This window comes from Salmo salar, chromosome 17 (genome assembly GCF_965601325.2).
Source record: "Salmo salar chromosome 17, fSalSal1, whole genome shotgun sequence".
Taxonomy (NCBI): domain Eukaryota; kingdom Metazoa; phylum Chordata; class Actinopteri; order Salmoniformes; family Salmonidae; genus Salmo; species Salmo salar.
In genome coordinates, this window is record NC_138307.1 from 18,312,355 (window position 1) to 18,333,146 (window position 20,792).

General features: G+C 42.4%; 1 long non-coding RNA gene across 1 annotated transcript; it reads right to left on the bottom strand.

Moving 5' to 3' along the window:
- Positions 1–9,573: 9,573 nt before the first annotated feature.
- On the bottom strand, positions 9,574–19,757 carry LOC123728177 (uncharacterized). Its single transcript, XR_014381127.1, has 2 exons — positions 19,435–19,757; positions 9,574–12,805 (listed from the first exon to the last, which is right to left on the bottom strand). It is a non-coding gene; the product is annotated as an uncharacterized LOC123728177 (long non-coding RNA).
- Positions 19,758–20,792: the final 1,035 nt, after the last annotated feature.

The window sequence follows — 20,792 nt, forward strand, 5'->3', positions numbered from 1 at the left end:
CCAGTGGTTGGCCTGACCCTCGTCCCATCGATTTAATCAGCTTCCCTAATGAGCCAATGTTCCAGACAGAAAAAGGCAGAGGAGAGGAGTGTGTCTGTTCGCTATGCAAGGTCCTGAGGACATCACCTCTCCTCTTTACCCGCAGCAACTAGCAACACAGGGTCACGTAGACCATGACTGAAAACTGACAACTACAATTGACTAAATATTACAAATGCAAAAAGTTGGCGCCATCCAATTACATGAAGTACTATATTGTCATTGTCATATTCGCTCTTCCAAACCAATGTAACAGACATGGTTAGAATACATCTACAGTTACTCCTATCACTGGATGTTCCTTCCTGCCCTCCGTAGCCTGTATGAGCTGCAGACGTCAGAGGCAGGAGATGTTTATTGCCAATAAATGAGAGACTGATGTGTGAGATAAATATTTATGAAGTGTGTAGATTCCCTCCCTTCAATCCAACAGTAGACAAACTTTCTCTCTCTCTCTCTCTCTCTCTCTCTCTCTCTCTCTCCTCTCTCACACACACACACACATCTGTTTATGGAAAGATTCCTCTGCTGTGTCAGCGCTGTAAAGACAATACGTCATCTGTACAGATAATATACAGAGTGAAGTTTTTGGACTTGGAGACTGGGCCCGAGATGTGAGCTGAATGACTTCGGTTCGAGCTCTGTTCTGGTTCTGGTTTAGAGTGGGTTCATACAGATGTGATCAGATACCATCACATACAGTCTGTCCTTTGGTATCCACTCTGTTTGTCCCGTGGCAGCGATCGTCATCCTGATAGCAATAATCTAGTGGCTCACGTCTCTCTTTATAGCTGCCCAAGAATGGCCTGAAAAAGCTGTGGATACCCTCCATCATAGTCGGAGTACACTGAATCGACCAATTGACCATTGTTCTACTGACAGTATGCCTCAATTGCCACTGACGCTGAAAGACTGTCAGATAAAACTGGAACATTGGATTGTCATCAAGATTGTTTTTCAATGTATCCACAAAGGTTCATTCTCATCTGTACTAAGTCTTTTTATGGCAACTTTTGATTATGTTTGTTGTATGCAACAATTGTAGTACTTTTTTCTGTAGTGTTTCAGATAGGCCTACATGTTATTCCTTTGTAATGGGTATCACGTCTGCTAGCCATATTTGTATGTACCCGCCTATTGATAGTATCTATGGTCTTTTGTTTTCCGCTAGCTATATTTGTATTTACTCTCCTAGTGATCGTATCTAGGGTCTATTGTTTTCTGCTAGCAGGCCTATGTCATCTATTACGGTCTCTGGCCCATCTGAAAATTAGATGATAGACATCAGGGAATTTTTATCCTACATATTTCCACTCTGAAAACTACCACTAAAAGAGTCCTATACCCTCCAGCTCCTCTCTCTGTTTTCTTGACCCATTTCTCTCTGAAATTAATCTGGCATTTCCACCATTGGCACACGAACAATGCCGGCTTACATGAATCTAATTTAAAACAATGTTTCTGGCCACAACTTTCAGAGGCCTTCCTTTCAGCTTGGACTTCATTTCAGTTGGCCTTCTTTTCAGAGGCCTTCATTTAGTTTGTACTGGTGGGAGCCTGAGGAGCGATTATCACAGCCTATGATAACAAACACAGACCCAGATCTGCCCTGAAAACAGAGGAAATTACCAGTTCTGACAAAAGTCGCCCAGATAAATGTTAAGTGGCCAGTACTAGTTCAAATTCAGTTCTTATTGATTGATAAATGACTGGAGATTATTAGGAGACCAAACCAACAACAAACCATCAAACCACCCCACATCAACCCACCCCAAACCAACCACAAACCATCAAACCACCCCACAGCAAACCACTCAAAACCAACCACAAACCATCAAACCACCCCACACAGCAAACCACCCCAAACCAACCACAAACCATCAAACCACCCCACAGCAAACCACCCCAAACCAACCACAAACCATCAAACCACCCCACAGCAAACCACCCAAAACCAACCACAAACCATCAAACCTCCCCACAGCAAACCACCCCAAACCAACCACAAACCATCAAACCACCCCACAGCAAACCACCCCAAACCAACCACAAACCATCAAACCTCCCCACAGCAAACCACCCCAAACCAACCACAAACCATCAAACCTCCCCACAGCAAACCACCCCAAACCAACCACAAACCATCAAACCTCCCCACAGCAAACCACCCCAAACCAACCACAAACCATCAAACCACCCCACAGCAAACCACCCCAAACCAACCACAACCATCAAAACACCCCACAGCAAACCACCCCAAACCAACCACAACCATCAAACCACCCCACAGCTGGCCGAGGATTAGTTTAGAAGTGGGAGTTTATTATCTTCATAAATAGTTTTATTATATTTCATGATTCGTCAACTTTGTGGTTGATTCTATATTGTTTTTATAAGACGGGCGCCAGTGACACTCCCCCTAATCCTACAGGCAAAAATTTGGGTAAAAGTAAACATGCTAGACGTAAATTATCAATTTTTGTGGATCTAGTCATATCTATCCAAATAAATCCCTACAACATTCTTTTGCCACGTTTTATTAGAGATGATGAGACAGTGGTCTTGGTGTCAGGTCAGCAGCAGTTCAAGTTTGCCATTATAGTGGAATTTTTGACAGTCACTACCATAGGAGGAATAACCACAACCCAAAAATGTGTTGAGAGCACTGCAAGTAGAGAGCAGTATGCACAGGCAAAAAGTATCATTATAGGTATCCTGCTATCATCTACCTGATTTTTTACTCCAGTTACTTTAGTTAACGGAGAACCCTTCTCTCACAAAACAACGACCTGCAGAAGAATTGCAAAGGAGTGGAAAGGGGAGGGGTCAGACTTATGACGACTGAGATGTACCCAAACACTCAGTTAAAGCTGGTCCTGATTCTCGCAACACTGTACCTCAGGACCCTCTGGGGTCAGGCTCGCGGATGGGGGAAGGAGACACGGTTGTGGAGGGCGCGGTCAGGTCAGTTGGAATGTTGAGGATCCTCCATGACGCTGGTGTTCCTTAGGAATGTGGCCTGTCAAATATCACACTGACCTACATTTAAACACTCACAGTATTCACAGGAAGCCACTGTCAGTATAAGGTAATGGTTCCCAAAGTCCTTTACAGCCTGACCTTTACCCAACAAAGGTCTTTGTGACCCAATAATTAAAACAAAGGCACCTGTTTACTTTCAGCCATGTCCCAGGAGACACCAGTCAGGAGGTAAAATTGACACAGGGCCTGTATGGACAAAGCGTCTGAGAGTTTAGGAATGCTGTTCCAGGATAGGGTTGGGGTAAGAAGCAGGAAATAGAGCTGATAGAGGATGTATTAAACCTGCCTAATATGAACCATCACAGAAATCATGTTCAACAGAGAAAAATAGGGTTTCACTGTGACATCCATTGAAAAAAACAACTTTATTAAAACAAAGTTTATTTGCTGTATTGAGTCAATACAGATGTGATGGGCTACTTCAATATTCTAACATGCAGTTGTCAGTACAGATAGAAGATAGTGGCTCAAATATCCTGTATGTCATTGTTAAACAATTGAATAAGAACTCCTGTTGTTTAGAAGTCCAAGTGTGTGCTCTATGCTACAGCGGTGAGGACTTCCTGAAGCCAGCAGTGTCCTGGAGGGTAGGTCCCTGAAAGTGAGAGCTAGATTCATCTTAAAAAGCTGACACTGAGTGATGCTTCCCCCTCCACACACACAACTCAATTCATTTTTTGGTCGAGTGCCAGAAAATAGAACATTAATTTAAAGTTGGATGTAACAAGAAATCTACAATGATAAAGTATCATTTGTTGTTTTCACTTCAGATTCACTGCAGGCTGAAGCTTTTGCTGCACTCATTGCAGTGATATTATGTATCCCTTTTGTGTGAGTGCTCATATGCAACTTCAAGCTTCCTTTATAACTAAAGCATTTGTCACATTCTTTGTACTGATGAAATTTCTCCCCTGTGTGAACGCTCTGATGACGTCTTAAATGGCTTAATGTCATGTAACTTTTCCTGCATACAGGACAGCTGTATGGTCTCTGTCCTGTATGAACTCTCATATGCAATGCCAATTCTATCTTCTGGTTGAAAGCTTTTCCACAGTCTTCACACTGAAAAGATCTCTCCCCTGTGTGTATCCTTGTATGTCTGTCCAAGTCACACTTCCGACTGAAACATTTGCCACAGTCTTTGCACTGATAAGATTTCTGTCCTGTGTGTATTCTCATATGCTGTTTCAGGTTACTCATAACATTGAAACATCTACCACATTGTTTGCACTGAAAAGGTTTCTCCCCAGTGTGTATCCTTGAATGGATGGTCAAGTGTCCCTTACGTGTGAAGCTGTTGCCACATTGTTTACACTGATATAGTTTCTCCACTGCAGCAGAGCAGTCTGGATGAACTGAGAGGGGCTGATCACTGGTTGGTTCTGGTACTCTGTAGCCCTCTCCATCAGCTTCTGTTTTGATCTCTTCAGTTATGATGATAGGTAGAGCGCTCCTCTCTCCATCATCCACAGTTTGGTTTAGGTAAAGATGTGAGGGCTGAGGTGAGTCCTCCTGACTGAGTCTGAGCTCCTGTTGTTCTTTAATCTGTGTGGGTTCTGGGTCCTCCTGCCCCAGACTGGGGCTCCACTCCTGCTCACAGTTCTGCTGCTCAGGGGGAACTACTGGAGTGAGTTCCTGGAAGTCTGGAGGGAAACAAATATATTCAATCAATATTTTGAATGACTAAAAATAGTGATTTTGTTTGGAAGTCCTCTATGTGCTTAAAAACAAGAGGATTTGTTGAATGGTCTACTACACTAGCTACAGCATGATTCAACAGAGCAACGGTGGCCAACTAAAGTGATGTTCAGGGTGTGCTATCCCAATATTTGACATGTCTTACTAATTAATGAAATAATGAATGACGAGGTCTTTGGGCATTTCATAGTGACTGCATTGGAGATAACTCATGGTCCAATGACCACTAGCAGCCTGTGTCCCAAGTCCAAAGCTACAGTGCCTTCAGAAAGTATTCACTCCCCTTGACAGATTTTGTTGTGTTACAGCCTGAATTTAAAATAGATTAAATTGAGATTGTGTCATTGGTCTACACACAATACCCCATAATGTCAAAGTGGAATTATGTTTTGAGAAAAGTTAGCAAATTAACTAAAAATGAAAAGCTGAAATGTCTTGAGTCAATTAGTATTCAACCTCTTTGTTATGGCAAGCCTAAATAAGTTCAAGAATAAAAATGTGCTAAGCTGTCATATGGAATTGTTTTAAGATGGTCATACTATATGGATCATTTAGCTATTTGATTTTTAATTGCAGGACCCCTTTAGGTATCAAAAAAATCTATACAATTATTTGATAAAATATTGATTTTGGCCTTTACTACTAAAGCCCATTGAAACGTATTGAATAACAGAAATTGCAGAAACTGAATGGCCGTTTGCGTCGCTGACCAGTGAACAACAAACTATTAAATCCAGTTTTTATATGCTACTCCCCTCCCCAAAATCAAAATCTAATATGGACGCCAATGTTTTTCGCTTTGTCATTATGGGGTATTGTGTGTAGCTTGATGAGGATTTAAACATTTTTTTTAATCCATTTTAGAATAAGGCAGAAACATAACAACATGTGGAAATCGTCAAGGGGTCTGAATACTTTCCGAATGCACTGTAAATGTGTTTAGCTAATCGGGACTAGAGTGTAGATAGCTTCAGACGAGGGACAAATGGGTATAATCCAGACTAGGATGTAGATAGCTTCAGACGTGGGTCTACTGCAGGTACAGTCATTGGACCATGAGTTCTCTAATGCAGTCGTTATGGAATGCCCTTCAGACATCAACCAGCATATCCAACCCGCTTGCTTACAGCTGCAGTAGGGTTGGACAGGCTTCCTACAGAGCCGGCGCGAGATATGGCTCGGAAAATGTATCTCAATCCAGAGATGAGAAATGCGTTGTTTTCCGAATTGTCATCCCTCCACGGGGTTTTAATCTATGCGGGAAGACTGTCCGACCCTAGTGCAGCTGTAAGCAAACAGGTCGCATCTGCTGGCTAATTAAACCTCATTTTATTCGTTAATTAAATAAATATTTAATCAAATGTATAACATTGGGCTACGAGTGCGTATATCACATTTTTGTCATTTAGCAGACGCTCTTATCCAGAGCGATTTACAGTAGTGAATGCATACATTTGATAATTTTTTTACTCCGTACTGGTCCCCCGTGGGAATCGAACCCACAACCCTGGCATTCGCAAACACCATGCTCTACCAACTGAGCTACACATGCCACCTGAATTATCTAGTCTAGTGACGTTAAATATACAAATCTCGTATCACAACTGTAGCTCGCTATACACACCAACTCTGTGTAACTTTATCTCTGGTTCGATAACCATGGCCAACAGCCTCCGTAGACGCTCGTTCTCCTCTGCTGAACATAAGATTAGTTCCTGATACTCTGCTATAGTCTTCTCTACGGCCCCGAAGATCTCTACAGCAGCCGCGGATAAACGCTCGGTGACGAATACATTCAACAACTGTAGTTTTGACATATTGGCGATCAAAGAAATGTTGAAACTTCTCTGTCAGCAACTAGAACATATGTAAACAACGAGGAATGTGCTCTTACGCAACGCGATCAGTGAAAAACAGACTGCATTACAATAGCGCCACCTGCTGTCTTGGAGCATTTAATGGAAAACCAGTTGCTGGATCATAACCCAACACCAAATTGAGCTAAAATGTCTTCTTCGTTTCTAGCAGACTATACGCTGAATTGCTAGTTTAGATTTCTAACTGTTGTCAGTCAGTATATTCTGTAACAACGAGACGGTTTTTTCATTCTTTGCATTGTCTCTTAGTGCCTTCTATTTAAACCATCATGTCCCAGGAGACACCAGTTGGGAGGAGGTCAAAGTTGACCAGGGGTTGTATTCACAAAGGCCCCAATTCTGGGGGTTAGAAATCCAGGGCTTGAAAACAAAAGTGTCAGTGTATGCCAATGACTAAAATCTGACTCTTAAATCTGCAAATCTAGATCCCTGCACAGTCTCATTGAAGATCTTGATCCCTTTTCTATCCTCTTTGGACTTAAACCCAATTAAGTGTACCTTATGTATTGGATCGTTAAAAGACAACATTTTTACATTATCTTGTACTTTACCTACAAAATGGCCTGATGGTAAAGTACACATACTTGATATTCATATCCCTAAAGATATCAATTAATTTACCACAAGAAATTTCAATGGAAGGTTAGCAAAAAGAGAAGATTCTGCAACCATGGAGAGGTATACCTGTATATTTATGGACAAATTACATTGATTAACTCTAGTCCAATCTCCATTTTACTGACTAACTTATGGCGCAGGTCTACTCCAGACGATATGTTTTTTTAAATCACATGAGCCAAAAATATTGCTAATTAAAGGTGCCTATTCATATAATGAATATGAGTGGGCAACTGAAATGATTAAACATGGCCGCGGGAAGATTCTGCATTTCTCCCCGCTCTGCTGACCAATATTTTGCTCCTCTCTGCTCATACAGGAGTAATAAAGGCCTAGTGCACTAATTTGGTGAAACAAAACAAATGCTGCATACATTTTTTTATATTTTCTATATTAATACTTTTTTTAAATTGTGATTTTCTGAAAATCACAATTTAAAAACTACTTCCGGTGGCTATGCCTTTAAATATTAAAGCATTAAACCTCTCACTAAAAGCTTCACTCATACGTAAATTATACTTAAGCCCAAACTGGTTCTACAGTAGATTATTAAGAAAGGCTCAACCTTTGTTCAAAAATGACCTTTTTGCGTTTATACAGATTACAACTTCTCATTTTCGATTAATTGAAAATGAAACTTTGTTCAAAGTATCACCCTTTCAGTTAAATGCAACTAAATGTAATCGAAAATGTAATCTACATAATCCCCAAAAGTAATTATTTATCATGAGAGGGCCACAGACTATAAATAGTAATCCTGCATACTCCAAGAAAGTAAATCTCCCCATTCTGGTAAAAATAGTTATATATTTCTGAGGTGTAGTCACTTTTAAGGACACAAGCTCAAGTACACAGTACAAATATGACATTTTATGTGATGCATTTCCTATTCAACAAAACCTTATGAATAAGGCTTGAAATGACTTACAGTGTGCTTTCTAAATATAGTATAATCAAACTATAAGATGTCACCTTCGTTATAACTGTAAAATACATATTTGTGTGTCTGGTGTTAGAGAAAATGTGTATACTTTCTAAAGGGTTCTCTTGATCAAAACGTTTGCCCTCATCGCTGTGAACATCTCCCAGAGCTATAGCGTGGCTTCCTGAACTTGTTAGGAGCTCGCCTATCATTTCATATGTATCTTGTCCGTCTATGACAAACAAACATTTTTATGTTTAAAATATATGAATCATTTTAGATCAATGGCTATAAATCGATCTCTGAATGTGCTACAGTGATGAGCCACCACTGTTGGGCTATGGTGTAATGATTGCAGGCATGTGCTTTGTCAGTGGATGTGATGTAGGGTTCAGCCAGGAGTTGATGGACAGTCGGAAGTGAAAATGAAATGGTAGGAGGGACATCCCAGCTTCAAGGGGTTTCTATGTTCACATCCTACGTCACACAGGCTCAGACAATATATTACTGTGTCCGTGGGAACCAGGGCTATCGCTCAATGCAAGCCATTTCGATCTACAGTGTCCACAGATTGATTTTTAAGTGAAAATGTTGGTCGGAACCAGTACTAGAACCACGCAGGTCCCATAAACAGGAGTCTTTACATCTCTTGAGGTTTTAAACAAGTTATACACAGCTGGTTACAATTTCAGTTTTATCCTCCAGAAAAGATGGAACAAATATTATAACAAATATTATGGTTCAACTCAAATATACTGATTGATAAAAAATGTAAAAAACATTCTTTATGGAACTTTTTTTGTTTGTTTTATATTTATTAATGATATTATGAATAGGAATGGTGGAGTTACATCACACATGCAAATATTTTAAAAAAATGGGAATGTTTGCTTAAGCCAAAGTTACAATCAACTGATTGCAGCATTACTGCAAAAATGGAGGAGGCAAGTGGAAGGGGGAGAAAGTAGGGAACATGTTTGTCACCAACCCATTACACACCTTCATATGGTAAGTCTGAATAACAACTACTGAGAAGTGCGTAAAAAAGGCATAATTTCCTAAATCGGAATCGGATCCAAAGCGTCTGAGTGGGAGTGCTGATCTAGTTTTGCTTTTTCAATTATAATGAATGGACAGGGGCAATCTGATCCCAGATCAGCACTCATTTGAGATGCTTTATGTCAATTATAATGAATGGGCAGGGGCGAACTGATCCTAGATCGGCCCTCATCTCAGACACTTTATGAAAACGGTTCAGGATAGGGTTGGGGGGTAAGAAGCAGGAAATAGAGCTGATAGAGCATGTATTAAACCTGCCTAGTATGAACCATCACAGAAATCATGTTCAACAGAGAAAAATAGGGTTTCACTATGACATCCATTGAAAAAACTACTTTATTTAAACAAATTATTTGCTGCATTATATAGATTGTCAACAAAAATGTAATAGGCTACTTCAATATTCTAACATGCAGTCATCAGTACAGATAGAAGATATCCTGTATGTCATTGTTAAACAACTGAATAAGACCTCCTATTGTTTAGAAGTCCAAATGTGTGCTTTGTGCTAGCCACATCAGTGAGGGCTTCCTTCTTCTTTATTTGTAGACAATTTATTTCATTTTTCTCTTCTTTACACGAAACAACCAACACATTAAAAACAAAAAACACAAATACATAGACATTTTCCCTCAAATGAAACAGTGAGGCCTTCCTGAAGCCAGCAGTGTCCTCCACTTTTTCCACATTTTGTTACATTGCAAAACAGAAACAGCCTTATTCTAAAATTGATTAAAAAATTATAATAATTCTCAGCAATCTACACTCAATACCCCATAATGACAAAGCGAAAACAGTTTAGAAAATGTTTGCAAATGTATTAAAAATATAAAACAGATACCGTATTTACATAAGTATTCAGACCCTTTGCTATGAGACTGGGAATTGAGCTCAGGTGCATCCTGTTTCCATTGATCATCCTTGATGTTTCTACAACTTCTACAATTCAATTGATAGAACATGATATGGAAAGGCACACACCTGTCTATATAAGGTCCCACAGTTGATAGTGCATGTCAAAGCAAAAACCAAGCCATGAGGTTGAAGGAATTGTCCGTAGAGCTCCGAGACAGGATTGTGTCGATGCAAAGATCTGGGGAAGGGTACCAAAATAATTCTGCTCCATTGAAGGTCCTCAACAACACAGTAGCCTCCAGCATCCTTTAATGGAAGAAGTTTGGAACCACCAAGACTCTTCCTAGAGCTGACCGCACGGCCAAACTGAGAAATTGGGCGAGGAGGGCCTTAGTCAGGGAGGTGACCAAGAACCCGATGGTCACTCTGACAGAGCTCCAGAGTCACTTTGTGGAGATGGGAGAACCTTCCAGAAGGACAACCATCTCTGCAGCATTCCACCAATCAGGCTTTTATGGTAGAGTGGCCAGACGGAAGCCACTCCTCAGCGAAAGGCACATGACAGCCCGCTTGGAGTTTGCCAAAAGGCACCTAAAGACTCTCAGACCATGAGAAACAAGATTCTCTGGTCTGATGAAACCAAGATTAAAATCTTTGACCTGAATACCAAGCGTCACATCTGGAGGAAACCTGGCACCATCCCTACGGTGAACCATGGTGGTGGCAGCATCATGCTGTGGGGATGTTTTTCAGTGGAGGGACTGGGAGACTACCGTAATTTCCGGACTATTGAGCGCACCTGAATATAAGCCGCATCCAATGAATTTTTAAAAAAGTATTCTTTTGAACATAAATAAGCCGCACGTCTATAAGCCGCAGGTGCCTACCGGTACAAATGAACTTTACACAGGCTTTAACGAAATACGGCTTGTAACAAAAATAAATAGGCTTTAACGAAACACGGCTTGTAACAAAAATAAATAGGCTTTAACGAAACACGGCTTGTAACAAAAATAAATAGGCTTTAACGAAACACGGGCTTGTAACAAAAATAAATAGGCTTTAACGAAACACGGCTTGTAACAAAAATAAATAGGCTTTAACGAAACACGGGCTTGTAACAAAAAATAAAACATTTACAGTAAGCTTTAGTTGTCTTTTTGCACTGAGTCAATTCCTCACGCTGCTGTTTCCAGCGTCTTATCATCGACTCATTAAGACCAAGCTCCTGTGCAGCAGCTCCATTTCCTTTTCCAACAGCCAGATCAATGGCCTTCAACTTGAAAGCTTACATCATATGCATTTCTCCGTGTCTTTGCCATGATGATGGTGACAAAATGACTACCGTAATCAGAATGATGTGCAGTTTGAGAGTGCTCGATTTAATCTAAACAGTAAACAAAAAAGTTGTTTGACCTTAACCCGTTCGGCAATTTCATTGGTCTAATGAAAGCTTCATGCCGCCAAAAAACTGAGCACGTCACAGAATGTGTTTTTTTGAAAGCGGGAAAAATCCATATATTAGCCGCGTCATTGTTTAAGCCGTGAGATTCAAAGCGTGGGAAAAAAGTAGCAGTTTATAGTCTGGAAATTCAGGTAGTCAGGATCAAGGCAAAGCTGAACAGAGCAAAGTACAGATCCATTTGCTAAAATTTCGATTGATCGATTGATGAGGGAAAAAAACTATTTAATCAATTTTAGAATAAGGCTGTAACGTAACAAAATGGAAAGAGTCAAGGGGTCTGAATACTTTCCGAATGCACTGTAGGTCTCTGAAAGTGAGAGAGTTTCAGCTAAGAAATCTAATACTCACTGATGATTTTCACAACTCAATTTGTTTTGTCGTCAAGTGCCAGAAAACAGAACATAACATTAATTTACAAGTTGGATGTGAGAAGAAATCCACAATGATGCAAAGTATCATTTGTGGTTTTCACTTTCACTCTAGGCTGAAGTTTTTGCTGTGCTCACTGCAGTAATATGTATGCCCTTTAATGTGAGTGCTCATATGTGATGTATGGCTGTTTATAACCAAAGCTTTTGCCACATTATTTGCACTGGTAAGATTTCTCCCGTGTGAACACACTGATGAAGTCTTAAATAGCTTTCCATTGATACGGATTCTCTCCTGTGTGTATCCTTGTATGGCTGGTCAAGTTGCTCTTATGGTTAAACCTTTTGCCACATTGTTTGCACTGATAGGGATTCTCTCCTGTGTGTACCCTTGTGTGGATGGTCAAGTTGCTCTTCTGGTTAAACCTTTTGCCACATTGTTTGCACAGATAAGGTTTCTCTCCTGTGTGTATCTTTAAATGCAAGGTCAAGTTTCCCTTACGTGTAAAGCTTTTGCCACATTGTTGACACTGATATAGTTTCTCCACTGCAGCAGAGCAGTCTGGATGAACTGAGAGGGCCTGATCACTGGTTGGTTGTGGTACTCTGTAGCCCTCTCCATCAGGTTCTGTTTTGATCTCTTCAGTTATGATGATAGGTAGAGCGCTCCTCTCTCCATCATCCACAGTTTGGTTTAGGTAAAGATGTGAGGGCTGAGGTGAGTCCTCCTGACTGAGTCTGAGCTCCTGTTGTTCCTCTTTAATTTGTGTGGGTTCTGGGTCCTCCTGCTCTAGACTGGGGCTCCACTCCTGCTCACGGTTCTGCTGCTCAGGGTGAACGGCAGGAGACAGTAGCTGGAAGTCTGGAGGGGAAAAAATATATTCAATCAATATTGACTTATCTTAATACAAAATCTGTACTTTTACTTGGAAGGCCTGTCTGTGCAAAAAAAACAAGATGATTTGTTGTCTAGTCTACACTGGTGGGAAACATGAACATGAGCTCCTTGAATTCCCTGTAAGGGTGAAGGAGGCAGAGATTTCCAGGATAAGAGCTGTCCAGTGTCTCTTATGCCGAGGCAGCCAAAAGAGTGAAAGAAAGTGCTAGTGGGTCGGTTGCCATGGTGGAGACACCACTCCTCTCCTCTTTTGGCCTCACCCTCTCACCGTCCCCCCCTACTCACAAGGCAGGCAATACGCTTGACCTCATCTTTACCCGATGCTGTTCTTCTACTAATCTCACTGCAACTCCCCTCCAAGTCTCCGACCACTACCTTGTATCCTTTTCCCTCTCGCTCTCCTCCAACACTACTCACTCTGCCCCTACTCAGATAGTATTGCGCCGTCGCAACCTCCTATCATCTCTTCCCTCTGCTCAATCCTTCTCCAACCAATCTCCTGATTCTGCCTCCTCAACCCTCCTCTCCTCCCTTTCTGCATCATTTGACTCTCTATGTCCCCTATCCTCCCGGCCGGCTCGGTCCTCCCCTCCTGCTCCGTGGCTTGACGACTCATTGCGAGTTCACAGAACAGGGCTCCGGGCAGCCGAGCGGAAATGGAGGAAAACTATCCTCCCTGCGGACCTGGCATCTTTTCACTCCCTCCTCTCTACATTTTCTTCCTCTGTTTCTGCTGCTAAAGCCACTTTCTACCACTCTAAATTCCAAGCATCTGCCTCTAACCCTAGGAAGCTCTTTGCCACCTTCTCCTCCCTCCTGAATCCTCCTCCCCCTCCCCTCCCTCCTCCCTCTCTGCGGATGACTTCGTCAACCATTTTGAAAAGAAGGTTGACGACATCCGATCCTCGTTTGTTAAGTCAAACAACACCGCTGGTCCTGCTCACATTGCCCTACCCCGTGCTTTGACCTCTTTCTCCCCTCTCTCTCCTGATGAAATCTTGCGACTTGTGACGGCCGGCCGCCCAACAACCTGCCCGCTTGACCCTATCCCCTCCTCTCTTCTCCAGACCATTTCCGGAGACCTTCTCCCTTACCTCACCTCGCTCATCAACTCATCCTTGACCGCTGGCTACGTCCCTTCCGTCTTCAAGAGAGCGAGAGTTGCACCCCTTCTCAAAAAACCAACACTCGATCCCTCCGATGTCAACAACTACAGACCAGTATCCCTTCTTTCTTTCATCTCCAAAACTCTTGAGCGTGCCGTCCTTGGCCAGCTCTCTTGCTATCTCTCTCAGAATGACCTTCTTGATCCTAATCAGTCAGGTTTCAAGACTGGTCATTCAACTGAGACTGCTCTTCTCTGTGTCACGGAGGCTCTCCGCACTGCTAAAGCTAACTCTCTCCTCTGCTCTCATCCTGAACCATCAGATCCTCCTCTCCACCCTCTCCGAGTTGGGCATCTCCGGCGCGGCTCACTCTTGGATTGCGTCCTACCTGACAGGTCGCTCCTACCAGGTGGCGTGGCGAGAATCCGTCTCCGCACCACATGCTCTCACCACTGGTGTCCCCCAGGGCTCAGTTCTAGGCCCTCTCCTATTCTCGCTATACACCAAGTCACTTGGCTCTGTCATATCCTCACATGGTCTCTCCTATCATTGCTACGCAGACGACACACAACTAATCTTCTCCTTTCCCCCTTCTGATAACCAGGTGGCAAATCGCATCTCTGCATGTCTGGCAGACATATCAGTGTGGATGACGGATCACCATCTCAAGCTGAACCTCGGCAAGACGGAGCTGCTCTTCCCGTTCCATGATCTCGCCATCACGGTTGACAACTCCATTGTGTCCTTCTCCCAGAGTGCTAAGAGCCTTGGCGTGACCCTGGACAACACCCTGTCGTTCTCCGCTAACATCAAGGCGGTGACCCGGTCCTGTAGGTTCATGCTCTACAACATTCGCAGAGTACGACCCTGCCTCACCCAGGGAGCGGCGCAGGTCCTAATCCAGGCACTTGTCATCTCCCGTCTGGATTACTGCAACTTGCTGTTGGCGGGGCTCCCTGCCTGCGCCATTAAACCCCTACAACTCATCCAGAACGCCGCAGCCCGTCTGGTGTTCAACCTTCCCAAGTTCTCTCACATCACCCCGCTCCTCCGCACACTCCACTGGCTTCCAGTTGAAGCTCGCATCTGCTACAAGACCATGGTGATTGCCTACGGAGCTGTGAGGGAACGGCACCTCCGTACCTTCAGGCTCTGATCAGTCCCTACACCCAAAGAAGGGCACTGCGTTCATCCACCTCTGGCCTGCTGGCCCCCCTACCTCTGCGGAAGCACAGTTCCCGCTCAGCCCAGTGAAAACTGTTCGCTGCTCTGGCACCCCAATGGTGGAACAAGCTCCCTCACGATGCCAGGACAGCGGAGTCAATCACCACCTTCCGGAGACACCTGAAACCCCACCTCTTTAAGGAATACCTGGGATAGGATAAAGTAATCCTTCTAACCCCCCACCCCCCAAAAAAATATAGATGTACTATTGTAAAGTGGTTGTTCGACTGGATATCATAAGGTGAATGCACCAATTTGTAAGTCGCTCTGGATAAGAGCGTCTGCTAAATGACGTAAATGTAAATGTAAATGTAGTCTGGTCCTGTGGGTGCCGTTCGCCAGGTGCAGGGTCCAGATACCCTCGTCGTGAAAAAGGTGGACTTTGGCATTTATCGCTATGGTTATAAACTGCACTGCCGGAGTGGATAAGAACTCAAGATTGATCGATATCATATCTGCAGCTGAACACCTCTTGGGATTAAAGCATGTCATGGACGAGGGGCTACACAGAGTACTGGCTGGAGCAGATCCGTCCTGTCAGGTCCCCAGTAGGGTTCTGAGTGCATTTTGAATGACTGAGCTGTCTGCCCTAAAATCCCACTTTAGAAGAAGACTGGTCTTGCTTTGTTCATAACCAAATGGGAAGACGGTATTTACCACATTCGACAGGGAAAAACGTCCCTTCAACTGGTAAATACTAGTGGGAAACTAATCTATCATACCAAGCTCCGACTTATCCCACATGCTGAAACCTGACGTCACACATTAAGAAAATTATCTCGAGAATGGCAATTTTGGCCGGTAAATGCAACAAAACATTATTTATAAAAATCTATCTATGAATATGGTTTTTGAACACAATTTGTTTGTGAGCATGATAACTGTACTTTTAGTTTATGGTTGAAGCAGCTTGTTTGCCATTGGCCAATCTGCATTTCTCAACGAGTTCAAAGCATGTGAATTAATCCAACTCGTAGTTACGCCTTCATAACTGGTAATTAACACTTTCCCACTTGGTTATGAACGCAGCATCTACACCAGAGAAGGTATAGAAACCGAGACACCTCATATGCTCATTATCTGGTTGGCGCGTAAGTAGACCAGCCTCATTTATAACGTTGCGTAAATTTCACACCAATTAAATGCGTGCGCCATTTCTGAGAAGTTCGCGCACCTACAAAAATATTGAGATTTATCAACTTGGCACATGTTTACAGTTATAAAATCAGACCCGTCCTGAAACTGTGCACTCGTGAACGAGCATTAAAACTCCGCCTGAAAAACGCCTATCGTTCACCTTTTATGGTAACAATAACGCCCTTATTTGCTGTATACTTTTAAAGTATTTGAATTAGGCCGAGGCAAGTTTCTAAAGGAAATAGCAATAGTGAACTTGATCAAATGTCTTCGGAGGGGATGACACATTGTTAAACTTGCTGTAGGTCTAGGCTGACAGACATACAGGTTAGGAAAGACAACAATTGCAAATGGCTGTGGACTTGTAAACAGATCGTTTGAATTTAATATGGCCTGTTTTGCATTCACTTTTTCTTGAACCTATGGTGCACTGCCCGCGAATTCTGAAACAGGGTCTACTCACAGTGGTATCCATACACTTCAATACAAAATATCAACTGCCTGTTCACCTGTTAAATTCTACTTTGTTAGAAACCCCGCTTCCTTTCTGATGTATAGAGCAAAATACTTAAAATAATAGCGTATCTAATAGGCCCAATTAAATGAGAGATGCGCAGGTTAATTTGTTGTATATAGGCTATGGCTACTTCGGGAATATAAACCCAGCATGCCCAGAAAAGGTGAAGAATTTATTCTACAATGGTTACGAAAAGTTGTGTTTAAATCCAATATTGTCTACTGAAGAAATGTGAAATGACAGTATTCAGACGTAAACTATAGAAGTAACTTACACCTTAATAACCTAAGCTCCAGATCAGATGGCATACTGCAAAATACTTCAAATACTGTAGCTTATCTATTGACTGCTGTGAAGTGGGTCCAATTAAACTAGAGATGGAACGAATGGTATCACTGTTGTAGGCCTATGGGCTACCTCGTGAGTATGAAACCATTGCAAAAAGGAGAGGAATTTATTACGCAATGAAATAAATAATAGTCTAGGGAATATACCTATTTCTAATTATTTTTAAATGCAAAGATAAACAAATGAGACTTTCTCTCCTCACTAATGGGATATTATTGCATCTTGATATTAACCTGTCTGTTATGAATAAGCCGTCCATCATATGCCCCTTTTGCACAAAATACTAATCTACTTGCAATGCAATACTTCAACCACTAGAAACTGTGAGTGTGCACGGTCTAAAGTTTGCGGGAATGTGAGCACATTTTCACATCATCTTCAGTTTTTATAAATGCCAACTTTTATGTGGAAACTGGTGCACACGTTTTGGGGTATATTTTGCACGTACCCGCGGTTTATAAATGAGGCCCCAGATCCAGCTGCTATCGCAATGGTGACTATGAAAGAGCCATAGGATCGGACAGACAAAAAGGTTATGAAACACAACAATTGCAAATTGCTGTGGACCTGTAAACAGATCGTTTAAATTGAATAGGGCCTGTTTTGCGTTGACTTTTTCCTCAAACCTATGGTGCCCACGAATTCTAAAACTGTCTACTCTGAGTGGTAGCCATTTATGCAGTCACTTCATCCCTACACACATGTACAAATTACCTCGACTAACCTGTACATTGACTTGGTACCGGTACCCCCTGTAAATAGCCTCCTTATTGTTATTTTATTGTGTTACTTTTTATTTATTTCTTGCCTTTAGTTTATTTGGGAAATATGTTCTTAACTCTTCTTGAACTGCACACCGTTGGATAAGGGCTTGTAAGCATTTCACGGTAAGGTCTATACTTGTTGTATTTGGTGTATGTGACAAATAACGTTTGATTTGATTTGATACACACTTCAATGCAAAAGATAAACTTGTATGTTCAGCTGATATCACATTGGTGACTATGAGACAGCCATTGGATCTGACTGAATATTACTGATTCTCCCCCCACACAGTAACTGGACTAAATCTGTAGAAAAACGACTTTGTTTGAGGTCTGTGCTAGTTTTAAAGCGCCTGTGGCAGTTCATCTGCCTGAGTTGCGTTCAGTACATACAAACTTAAAATAATGTTTTAATTGAATGGATAAGGTTGGGTTGTGGGTTCAAAGAATGTACAAGACAAACCGTTCCGCAACATAGCAAACTTTCAAGCGAACTGAACACACCCCTGGTCGCTAGGCGGTTTTACCTGATGCATATGGGTGAGAACATGAGGGGATTCGATGCCTGCTCCTGGTGTACCGGGTTAGTGTTGACTGCATTTGTTTTGGAACCGGGCTGCCTCCCGGTCGTGAGCCAGGTGCCCCGTTCTGGCAGATGAATAAAGCCTACATTGTAGAATAATAGCACATGAATACTATGAAATAACACGTGGAATCATGTAGTAACCAAAAAAAAAGTGTTAAACAAATCAAAATAGATTTTAGATTATTCAAAGTAGCCACCCTTTGCCTTGATGACAGCTTTGCACACTCTTGGCATTCTCTCAACCAGCTTCATGAGGTAGTCACCTGAAATGTATTTCAATTAACAGGTTTGCCTTGTTAAAAGTTAATTTGTGGAATTTATTACTTTTGACTGGTACTTTATATTTTATGGAGAAGAGATGTTGAATGTTTCTGAATGATGCTCCATTTTTTACAATATGACCGAGCAGCGCAGATTACCATACGATTTGAGTAGGGCGTGCCTGCCTCCCTCACCAGCCCGGGCTAGCGGTTCAACCCGGGCAGGTTAATCGAATCCCCTCAGTCTGAAATCGCAAAAAGTCGTCCATCACCACATGGTAACTGACCTCTGGGCCACCATAATCACAACTTTTTCCAACTAGTCGTTCTGTTACCGATAAATTCAACGTTGCACCCCTTTCTGTCGTACTGAACGCAACCTTAGTCTACACTAAAGCACGTGATTCAATAAAGTGTATTCATTACGCCGATTCTGTTGCAAAACGTTTCTTAGACGGACGCAAACGGAACGAAACGGAGGGATATACCTGAATTTATTCAATAGATTATTCTCATTTTGCATCTGTTTGTACTAATGATTACTCCCCAGAGTTGCGGTCAGGGTGAGAATTGCACAACGTGCCACAAATTGTCTAGTAACATTCTACAAGTAAAATATTATTATAACTCGAACGTTAACTCGCTACAGACCTGTTTTGTATAACTGTATCTCTGATTTGATAATCATGTCCATCTCCCTCCGTAAACGGTCGTTCTCCTCCGCTGAACGGCAGATTTCTTCCTGATACTCTGCTATGGTCTTCTCCACGACCCCGAATATCTCCACAGCAGCCGCGGATAAACGCTCGGTGACGAATATATTCAACAACTGTAGTTTGGACATATTGGCGATGGTTATGAAAGTCTAGCTGTTTGTTTTATCAAATAAATGTTGAAACGTCTGTCTGCTTCAGTCTAGCGGGTTTACGCCACCGAGTAGATACCTTTGTAAACAACAATGTCACGTGCTGTGTTTTCTGTCATCAACCGCGGACGGTGTAAGACTGCATTACATTAGCGCCACCTGATGTCTTGGAGCACGTCAAACCACGTCCGGAGGCCGTCAATGAACTGGGAGAAGTTTGAGCTGGATTTGCCCCCCGGGCAAGCAACTAGAGCATGTCGTCTATACGGAGAACAGAGGTGTGTGCTCTGTGGTAGACAGCTGTGAGGACTTCCTGAAGCCAGCAGTGTCCTGGAGGGTAGGTCCCCGAGTCAGAGCTAGATTCAGTTTACAGATCTGATAGACTAATGCTTTTCCCTCTCCACAAATTACACAATTTGTTCTGTTATCAATTGCCAGAAAACATCATATAAAACGTATTCACAAGTTGAATGTGTCAAGAAATTCACAATGACAAAGTATGAATTTATTGTTTTAACTTCAGATTCACTTCAGGTTGAAGCTTTTATGTAACCCCTTTTGTGAGTGATCATATGAGACTTCCAGTTTCCTTTCAAACTAAAGTATTTGCCACATTATTTGCACTGGTAAGAGATCTCCCATGTGAACACGCTGATGACATCTTAGATACTCATGTATATATAGTGTATGTGGACACCCCTTCAAATGAGTGGATTTGGCTATTTCAGCCACACCCATTGCTGACAGGTGTAAAAAAAAATCGAGCACAAAGCCATGCAATCTCCAGAGACACATTGGCAGTAGAATGACCTTACTGAAGAGCTCATAGGATGCCACCTTTCCAACAAATGTGTGCCCTGCTAGAGCTGCCCCGGTCTATTGTAAGTGCCGTTATTGTGAAGTGGAAACATATAGGAGCAACAACGGCTCAGCTGCCAAGTGGTAGACCACACAAGCTCACAGAACGGGACGGCTGAAACGCGGAACGCATACAAATGGTCTGTCCCCGGTTGCAACACTCACTACCGAGTTCCAAACTGCCTCTGGAGCTTCATGAAATGGGTTTCCATGGCCGAGCAGTCGCACACAAGCCTAAGATCACCATGCGCAACGCCAAGCTTCAGCTGGAGTGGTGTAAAGCTTG